This window comes from Mus caroli, chromosome 11, assembly GCF_900094665.2.
Source record: "Mus caroli chromosome 11, CAROLI_EIJ_v1.1, whole genome shotgun sequence".
NCBI lineage: Eukaryota > Metazoa > Chordata > Mammalia > Rodentia > Muridae > Mus > Mus caroli.
The window spans coordinates 102,864,054-102,873,892 of NC_034580.1; the positions used below are offsets into that span (position 1 = coordinate 102,864,054).

The window sequence follows — 9,839 nt, forward strand, 5'->3', positions numbered from 1 at the left end:
TGGATTTCTGAGTTCGAGGCCAGCCTGGTCTACAAAGTAAGTTCCAGGACAGCCAGGGCTACACAGAGAAACCCTGTCTCGAAAAACAAAAACAAAACAAAGAAGAGATTTCTCTGTGTAGCCCCGGCTGTCCTGGAACTCTGAAACTCACTCTGCAGACCGGACTGGTCTTTTTTTTTTTTTTTTTTTTTTAAAATATGAGTACACTGTAGCTGTCTTCAGACACACCAGAAGAGGGCATCAGACCCCATTACAGATGGTTGTGAGACTCCATGTGGTTGCTGGGAATTGAACTCAGGACCTCTGGAAGAGCAGTCAGTGCTCTTAACTGCTGAGCCATCTCTCCAGCCCTATCCCCACCCCCAGGCTGGTCTTGAACTCACAGAGATCCATCCACCTGCCTCTGCCTTCCCAGTGCCGGGACTAAAGTTTCAATTCGCAGTATCCACGTGGTGGCTCATAACCATCTATAGCTGCACTTCCAGGGGACCTGACGCCCGCCCTCTCTGGCCTCAATGGGCATCAGGCACTCACACGGTGCACAACAGATATACAAGCAGACAAAAACACCCATAAACATAAAATGATAGGTATTGGAGAGATGACTCAGTAGTTATGAGCACTGGCTAATCTTCCAAAAGACCCAGGTTCAATTCCCGGTACCCATATGGCAACTTGTGACATTCTGTAACTCCATTTCCAGAGAGTCCAACACTGTCACACAGACATACAAGCAGGCCAAGCACCAATGCCCATAAAACAAATACAACATTTTTTTAAAATAAATAATAATGTTTTAAGAAATAAAGCTGAGAACTGGAGGGATGGATCAGTGGTTAAGAGCACTGACTGCTCTCCTAGAGGACCCTTGTTTGATTCCCAGCACCCCACATGGCAGCTCACAACTGTCTGTAACTCCAGTTCCAGAGGTCCAACACCCTCACACATACATGTGTGCAGGCAAAACACCAATGCACATGAACTAAAAATAAAATATTTTTTAAAAAAAGAAAGAAAGAGAGAGAGAGAGAGAGAGAGAGAGAGAGAGCAAGCAAGCAAGCTAAGCAGGATAGTGTTGGTATATGCCATTAATCCCAGCCCTTGAGAAGCAGAGACAGTTGAATCCCAGGCTAACCTGGTTTACAGAATGACTTCCAGGACAGCCAGGGCTACATAGTGAGGGGGTGGGGATGGGATGAGAAAAAAAAAAAGAAGAAAGAAAGCTAAATCAATCTGTGGCGGCATGAGGTGTTGAATAGGGAATGGTTTTGACTGGTAAATGAACAAAACAAAACTGGCTTAAACGAAAGAAGGCTATAGTTCTCTCTGTCACCAGTCCTTGGTTACAGGCAACGCAGTCTCTTTCTACTTTGTTGCTCATCCATCCCAAAGGTGTGGCTCACATGGGTCAGGCCTGTACCATCCATTTCAGCCAGAAGGAAGGAGATGAAAGCAAGGGGGGGGGGGGCACACTATCTTTTAAGCGTATGGCCCGGAAGTGAACACATTCTTTCCCCTTGAATTTTACAAGCTGAAGTACAATGATGATAGCCACAACTAGAGACAATTGGATTGTAAGTGAGCCAGAGAAGGTGACCAGGTGGCTTTTCGGGCAGTGGGTGACTCTAAACTGCGATTTCCAACTACAGCAGCCTGACTCACTTCCCCAGCACATCATGTTCTAGCAGAAATTTCTCTCTGTGCTGTGATGCACCCAAGACTGGTGTCCCTGCCTTATAAAACTGACCAGTTGACCTAGAGGTTGGAAAAGGGTGGGACTATGGCCAGGTTTGATGGTACACACCTGTTATCCCAACACTTTGAAGATGGAGCCTGGAAGATCAAACGTTCAACACTATCCTTGGTTACATGGGGAATCTGAGGCCAGCCTGAGCTACATGAGATCTTTTATTTTTTAAGATTTATTTAGTATATATATATATATATATATATATATATATATATATATATACACATTGTAGCTGTATTCAGACACACCACAAGAGGGCATCAGATCTCATTACAGATGGTTGTGAGCCACTATGTGGTTTCTGGGATTAGAACTCTGGAAAAGCAGTCAAGTTCTTAACTGCTGAGCCATCTCTCCAGCCCAAGAGGCAAGCAGGTTTCTGAGTTCAAAGCCAGCCTGGTCTATAGACAGAGTTCCAGGACAGCTAAGACTACACAAAGAAACCCTGTCTCGAAAAATCAAAAAAGAAAGAGAGAGACACAGAGAAAGAGAGATAAACAGACAGACAGACAGACAGACAGACAGAAAAAAGACAGACAGAAAAAAGAAAAGCAGAGAAAAGGAAAAAAAGATTGGTTGGAAGAATGCTATCAAGGCCAAGAAAATTAGAACACACATAGGCTTTTTAAAAATAAAACAAAATGGTTGTCATGACATTTTCCTCAAAACTAATTAGGAATTGAGAAGCCCTTCTTTGGCTAGCTAAAATATAAGAACAAAAAATTTAGATAGTGTATGTATATATAATGAGAGATAAGCATAGTTGTGTAGATTGTTTTATTATGTGTATGTGTGTCACTGTGGATATGTGTGTTTGTGTGTGTGTGTGTGTGTGTGTGTGTGTCTGTATGTCTGTCTGTGGGTATGTGCACCTGAGTGCAGGTGCCCTCGGAGGCCTGAAGATGGCCCCAGCTCCTCTGGATCTGGAGTTGCGAGTGGTCGTGAGCTGCCTGATATGGATACTGGGAACTAAACTCAGGTCCTCTGCAGGAGTAATATTTGCTCTTAACCACTGGATCATCTCTCTGACCTCAGATATATAGAATTTCAAGGTCCAAACATGCGATAACCCCGAAGCATTCCTAATGAACATGTGACAAGTGAATTCATATGGCAATAAAACAATAAAATACTTGACAAAGATTGATCTCAGAAATCCTAGGACTGTTCAATACCCAGTATTAAAATGATAACAATAAAATAGCTTCCTGGGATATCCTGCCAGAATGTTCAGGTTGAGGTGCTGAAATTCTCTGGGATATTACGTACAGAGGGAGGCCTTTGAGAGCTCAAAGAAATAGGAATGCTTAAATGGATCACTCACATATGACCTCTCAGCCAATCAAAACCATCTCTCCTGGCCTTTCTCCTGCCCCCAACTCCCCCAGGCCTAGAGGATATATTGTCTTACTAAGGCTTTGAGAGCGTCTGGTATAGTGGTACAAGTCTTTAATCCCAGCACTTGAGAGGCAGAGGCAAGTGAATCTTTGTGAGTTCAAAGTCAGCCTGGTCTACATAGTGAGTTCCAGGATAACTAGAGCTATAGAGTAAGATCCTGTCTTGGAAGAAAAAAAAAAAAAAGACAAAACAAAACAAAACGAGACATGCGCTGTCCCAAGAGCATCAGAATCCTTTCTTGTCTATGCCATGACTGTTGTCATGAGTTAGAGATGAGGTCACGGATGCTGCAGGGATGTTTGGGGCCCTTGTTATTTTTTTTCATGTGTATGTATGTAATACATGTTATCCTGTGTCATAATGAGTGTTATTCTGTGTCAGGGGAGTGTAAGTGTTTGTGTGTGTGTGTGTGTGTGTGTGTGTGTGTGTGTGTGTGTGTGTGTGTACGTGTGTGGAGACTAGAAGTTGATGTCAGATGCCTTCCACCATCGCTCTCCAACCTCAAACTATAATATATTAATAAATAAAGGAAGCTACACTGCTTCATAATTCCAGGTCTCAGAAGCAAGAAGCTTGCAAGTCAGTCAGGGAAATAGAACAAGATTCTGCCTTAACAAGTCAACACCAATAATGAAGCCAAAGATCAAACAAAAGGTCAAAGGTCATACAAAAGGTCAAACAAAAGTCAGTTCTGCAGACTCAGAATGCTGTAGCCCCATGAGAGTGCATTAGCAGCAATACTGTATATGAGGCCCAAGACCCAATCCCAACACCATCAAAAATAAACAAATGGAAAAGAACAGTTGCACACATGTCACCCATGTGGGGAAGGGCGAGAAGGCCGTCACAACAGCAAGCATCCAAGCATCAGTAGAAAACCCAAGGTAGGAGCTGGAGAGATAGCTCAGCAGTTAAGAGCACTCTGATCCCGCAGAGGACCAGGGTTCAATACCCAGCGTCCACATGACAGCTCGAGACCATCTGGAACTCCAGTTCCAGACAGTCCAATGCCCTCTTCTGGCCTCAAAGGGCATCAGGTATCCATGCAGTACACATTCAAATACACGAGCAAAACATGCAGACACATAGATGAACCTTCAAAGAAAAAGAAAGAAGAAGAGAGAAAAGGAAAAAGAAACTACAGTAGTTTTCTACCCTAAAGCCACCAACACAACTGAGCAAACCAGGACACACAGTCACCGTTACTCTGCCAATAAGCTTACTCCAGGCTTTCTGATGCTATTTCTCACAGGAAGGAGCTTGGAGCTATCTCGCTTATGAATTTGTGTTGGAGGGGTGGAGTGACTAAGGAGCTCGGGCCGTTTCCTGGCGGACAGAGCACACTGAGCCAGCCTGGAAGCCTCAGGCCCCAGCCTGGCTGACCAGGAGCCAGAGTCAGCTTCATCCCACGCTTCCTGTCGGGTCCAAGCAGCCTGAGTTTCCTGGTGACCCTTCCCTGCACCCAGCTGATTCAAAGGCCTGGCAGGACCCAATGCCAACCTGAAAAACCAGAGGCAGCCAGGTTTAGTTCAGATCTCCAAACCAACAGACGAGTACTTGGCTACTACGTGTGAAAGTTAATAGCAAACATGTGTGTGACAAGCAGGGGAAGCCCCTTCAACTTCAATATTTGGGATGACACTCCATTTTAAGTTAACCAGCCAGTATGATCAAAACAAACAAACAACAAACAAACAAACAACAAAGGCAAGAGCTGGAAACATAAAATGGAGCAGCCATTCTCTATCCCTGCCTTGGTTTTTAAGTTGGGGTCTCCTGTAGCCTAGGCTGGCCCAAGCTTGTCATTTCAAGCAAGCACTACTATATCCAATGAAACAGCTCTCCTAGAAAACAGTTGAATGGTTTCCTTTTGTTTCCTCCTCCTCCTCCTCCTCCTCCTCTTCTTCTTCTTCTTCTTTTTCTCCTCTTCCTCCTCCTCCTCCTCCTCCCCCTTCTTCTGTTTTTTTTTTTTTTTTTTTTTTTTTTTTGAGACAGAATTTCTCTGTGTGGCCCTGGCTGTCCTGGAACTCTCTCTGCAGACCAGGATTGTCTCAAAAAACAAACAAACAAACAAACAAACAAACAGGGTTTTTTAAAAAGATAAAGGGATTGGGGACTAGAGAGATGGCTCAGCATCTGTACTGCTCAGTCCCCAGCACACATGTTGGTTGGCTCACAACTATGCATAATCCCAGCTCCGGGGACATCCTTTGCCTCTGGTCTCCATGGGCACTTGCATTAATGTGCACACACATGCATAGAACTTAAAATAATAAATAAAAGTAGCAAGGAGAACTGGGGATGTAACTTGGTGGTAGGGTGTTTGCCCACTATACACAAGGTCCCAAGCTGACCTTCAGTACTGAAAAAAAGTTAGAGAAGAGACAAGGTCTTCTGTTTTGTTTTGTGTTTGTTGTTTTAAGATTTATTTGTTTATTTCATATATGTGAGTAAACTGTCCCTGTCTTCAGACATGCCAGAAGAGGGCATCAGATCCCCATTAGAGATGGTTATGAGCCACCATGTGATTGCTGGGATTTGAACTAGGGCCTCTGGAAGAGCAGTCAGTGCTCTTAACTGCTGAGCCATCTCTCCAGCCCAAGAGACAAGGTCTTGAAGAGAAAATGACAGACTGGTAGCTCAGTCAAGACCAGAGGTCCCTCTTAAAGCACTGGAGACAGAGCTTGGGACCATTCTTCAACGCGCTCATATTAGCGGGGCCTGCTTTCCCATGGTCTTCATGTATAGGTCTTGGGTCAACTGTAGATGCTAGATTAATGTGGAGTTGATCTGAAGCCTAGAGAAGAATTTGGCAAGAAAAGAGGCTTCATGTTTGTCGAGTGAATAAATAAATAAATATCGAGTTGTGGATGTGAACACTTTCAAATGCCAGGCACAAGATAGCATTGAGAAGCTGGGGATAATATATTAGGGTGCAGTGCAGACCGGAGCAGAATAAGTACGTATATCATAGCTAAGGGGACAGCCACTGTTCAGCTCTGGCTGTAGGAGCGTGGGGCACTTATTGCTACATCTGATTTTTCCAGAGAAGCCAAAATCCAGACTCTTTATGAGGAGCCCTTGATCTTCTTTCATGTTGTGAATTAATTTTTTAAAATTCTTTGAATTAAGTGAGGGTCAAATGAAACACACCTGCCGGATGAACGCCACTCAGAGGACAAGGCTTGGAATGTCAGCTCTGAAACTGCAGGATGGCCCAGAGTTCACATGTGGAACAGTGCGTTTGGCTCTTACCTGCTAAGCAGAGCAGTCCACAGCAAGTGGCCAAGACCCAGTTCTCCAGCAGCCAGGAGCCAACTCCATCTGGATGCATCCATTGGAGCAATCTTATCCAGTGATGTCCAAAGAGTGGGGGTCACTGGCTGGGTTGGTGACATGGCGTCCAGAACTCAGGGAAAATGTGTCTCTTTTTGAAATATCAGACCCTGGTGCTGGTGCTAGAGGCATGAAGACCAGACAACCCCTAATGGGGAAAAAGTCCTTCCAGGTCTATTTAAGGAGACGCCTCATTGTTGCATGTGCCAGACTCAAAGAATTGAAGACCAGGCTTAGGTAGCACCCTAATATAGAGGCTAAAAGGTCCCTGCCTTTCACCCAGTGGTGGCGCACGCCTTTAATCCCAGCACTCGGGAGGAAAAGGCAGGTGGATCTCAGTGAGTTCGAGGCCAGCCTGGTCTACAGAGTGAGTTCCAGAATAGCCAGGGCTACACAGAGAAAGCCTGTCTCAAAAATAAAATAAAATAAAATAAAATAAAGTTCCCACCTTCCATCCTCCTATCCAACAGTGGGGAGCTTTCGGCACATCCCTCCCTGGCAGGTTATCTGTCTCCAGTTGAAGAAATTGGTGCAGAGCTCAGAGAGGTCCAGGTTCAAATCTAACTCTTCCCTTTGCTGTGACCTTCAGCTGGCTTTGAAATCCCAAGAGCCCTGCCCTCAAGCACAGCTAGTAGACGCTACTGTGCAGTGAGAAGGAGGGGGGTCCTCTCAGTTTTTCTGCCCAAGAATCTGTCTCTCTGGCCTAATCATGAGAGGATAGCAGAACAGAACAGTATCCCCAACTCACAGGCTGAGGAGATCTAAGCACTCCACGAAACACAGTGACCATGTCCTGGCTCAGATACTGGGATGGGGAAGGAGGACACTGGGGACCTAGATAGAGTCTGAGGTGCAGTTTTACACATTGTGGGGAGCTATCCTGAAGCACTCACCTATAATCCAGCACTTGTGAAGTGGAGGCAGGGGGGTCTGGGGTTCAAGGTCACATCGGCTACATTATAAACTGAGGTCAGCCAGAGCGGGAGGGTGAGAGGGAGTGGGGGGAGGGGAGGTGGGAGGGGAAGGGGGGGAATGGAACTAGAGTCTACTATGTTAAGCAAAATAATCCCGATTCAGAAAGACATTTTTTTTCCTGACACACGCAGAATCTAGATTTAAAAAAAAAAAAGGTGAAAAATAAACCTCTTGCTTTTGCATTGAAAAAAAAAAACAGGCATGTGTGGGTGTGGTGGTGTGAATGAAATGGTTCCCACAGACCCAAAAAGGCCCCCAAATTGTCCTTTGACCTCCATGTTCACATCACGTTGCACACACACACACACACACACACACACACACATCACTCACAAACATGTATCACAAACACTAAAGATTGTGGAGAAAAGTTAAGATGACCACATATAGGCACACACTCCATTTTTTTTTTTGACATTCTATAGGCCATAGACATCATTTTCTTCCTCACGTTTGCAAAACCTAGATTAAAAAAAAAATGACCCCCCACAGTCCCATAAATGGCACTGTTAGGAGGTATGGCCTTATTGGAGGAAGTGCGTCACTATGGGAGCGGGATTCGATGTCTTATATGCTCAAGCTACACCCAGTGTGGCTCAGCCTGCTTCTGGCTGCCTGCAGATTAAGACAGAACTTTCTTCTGGGTCACAAGAGGTCAGGCGACTATGATAGTGAAGCAGGAGCCTCTGAGCCCCGAACTGGTTGCGCACAAGCCGCTAGCCTGTCCCTGTCCCTGCCCACCTCTGAACCGGTCCGAGCCAAGCCCTGGGAGCGAGTCTGTTCCCAGCCAAAACGAAAAGCAAGTCCTTCGGGAGAAGAAGCAAGTCTCCTCGGGCTAAGAAAAGCCGGAGTCCCCACTACTCCATCGTCAAAGTGAAGCAGGAACGTGAGGACCATCCATGGAGAGGACAAGAGAATTAGCAGCGAGGATCAGCAGCACCGGGAGCTATCAGAACAGGAGCACAGGAGAGGTCAGAACAGTGAGACCGGCACCAAAGGAGGAGCTCTGATGAGAGGCCTGTCAGTGGGCAGGGTCAGGATAGAGACAGCCAGACCTGCAGGCCCAGGAAGAAGAGAGGGACTTTCATAATGCCAGGCGCCAGGAGCACCGCCCCCAGAATGAAAGCGCTGGTTGTGAGGCTCAGGAGGTGATCCCTTGCCCTGCTGGGAACAGAAGCAAAGAGGTGCCTGTTAAAGAAAAACCAAGCTTTGAACTTTCTGGGGGCACTTGTTGGTGACACTAATACCTTCCAGGATATGGTTATTAATTAAATACAGTGAGCTCCCAGAAGCCCAGGTCCCCCCCCCCAAAAAAAAGCGGTGGCATCCCTACCCCTTTAAATGATGAGGTATTTCCAGTCATGTACAGCCATCGGCAGAATGCGTATCTTCTGGGTAGACATGGACACATCGCAAACATTCCCATCGACCATCCCTCTTGCTTAAAGCAACATGCAGTCTTCCAGTACCTGCTTGTGGAGTACACCCTTACTGATGGCACTGTTGGTGAAGCCCCAAATCATTGGCCTTGGCTCAGGCGACGGAACATTCTTGAACAACAAGCATATTGAGCCATAGAGATACTATGAATTGAGAGAAAAAGATGTACTTAAATTTGGGCTCAGTAGCCGAGAATATATCTTGTTTCATGAGTCCTCAGACACCTCTGAACATGACAGGAAGGAAGAGGACGAGGAAGAGGAGGAGGAGGATAAAGAGGAAGAGGAGGAGGAGGAAGAGGCATCTGACAGCTAGCAGCTGAGAAGTAGCCTCCACTATTAGAAACCATCTCTTCGGAGCTGGAGAAATGGCTCAGTGGTTAAGAGCACTCACTGCTCTTCTAGAGGTCCTGAGTTCAAATCCCAGCAACCACATGGTGGCTCACAACCATCTGTAACAAGACCTGATTCCCTCTCTGGTGTCTGAAGACAGCTACAGTGTACTTACATATAATAAATAAAATAAATCTTTAAAAAAAAAAAAAAAGAAAGAAAGAAGCCATCCCTAGCAGAGGCAGCGGGGGTTTTTCCAGCACCTCTTCTTGCCTTAAGTCTTTCCTCTGTTGCTGCCCAGCTTATGTTGCAATATGGGCACTGTCACTTCATGGTTTCTTGAACTTGACACAGTAGCCACCTGCCTGTGGGCCCTTGTTTTCCAAACAGTCTCACCAATCCCAGCATGTGAGTTTGGTCAAAGTGTGTGGCCATGGTAGGCACCTTCAGAATTGCTGTAGGGGGCTGGTGAGATGGCTCAGTGGGTAAGAGCACCCGACTGCTCTTCCGAAGGTCCGGAGTTCAAATCCCAGCAACCACATGGTGGCTCACAACCATCCGTAACGAGATCTGGCGCCCTCTTCTGGAGTGTCTGAAGACAGCTACAG

General features: G+C 45.9%; 1 pseudogene; it reads left to right on the plus strand.

The window, feature by feature from the left end:
• Positions 1-9,166, plus strand: part of LOC110304574 — a 12,264-nt pseudogene extending 3,098 nt beyond the window's left edge.
• The last annotated feature ends 673 nt before the right edge of the window (positions 9,167-9,839 follow it).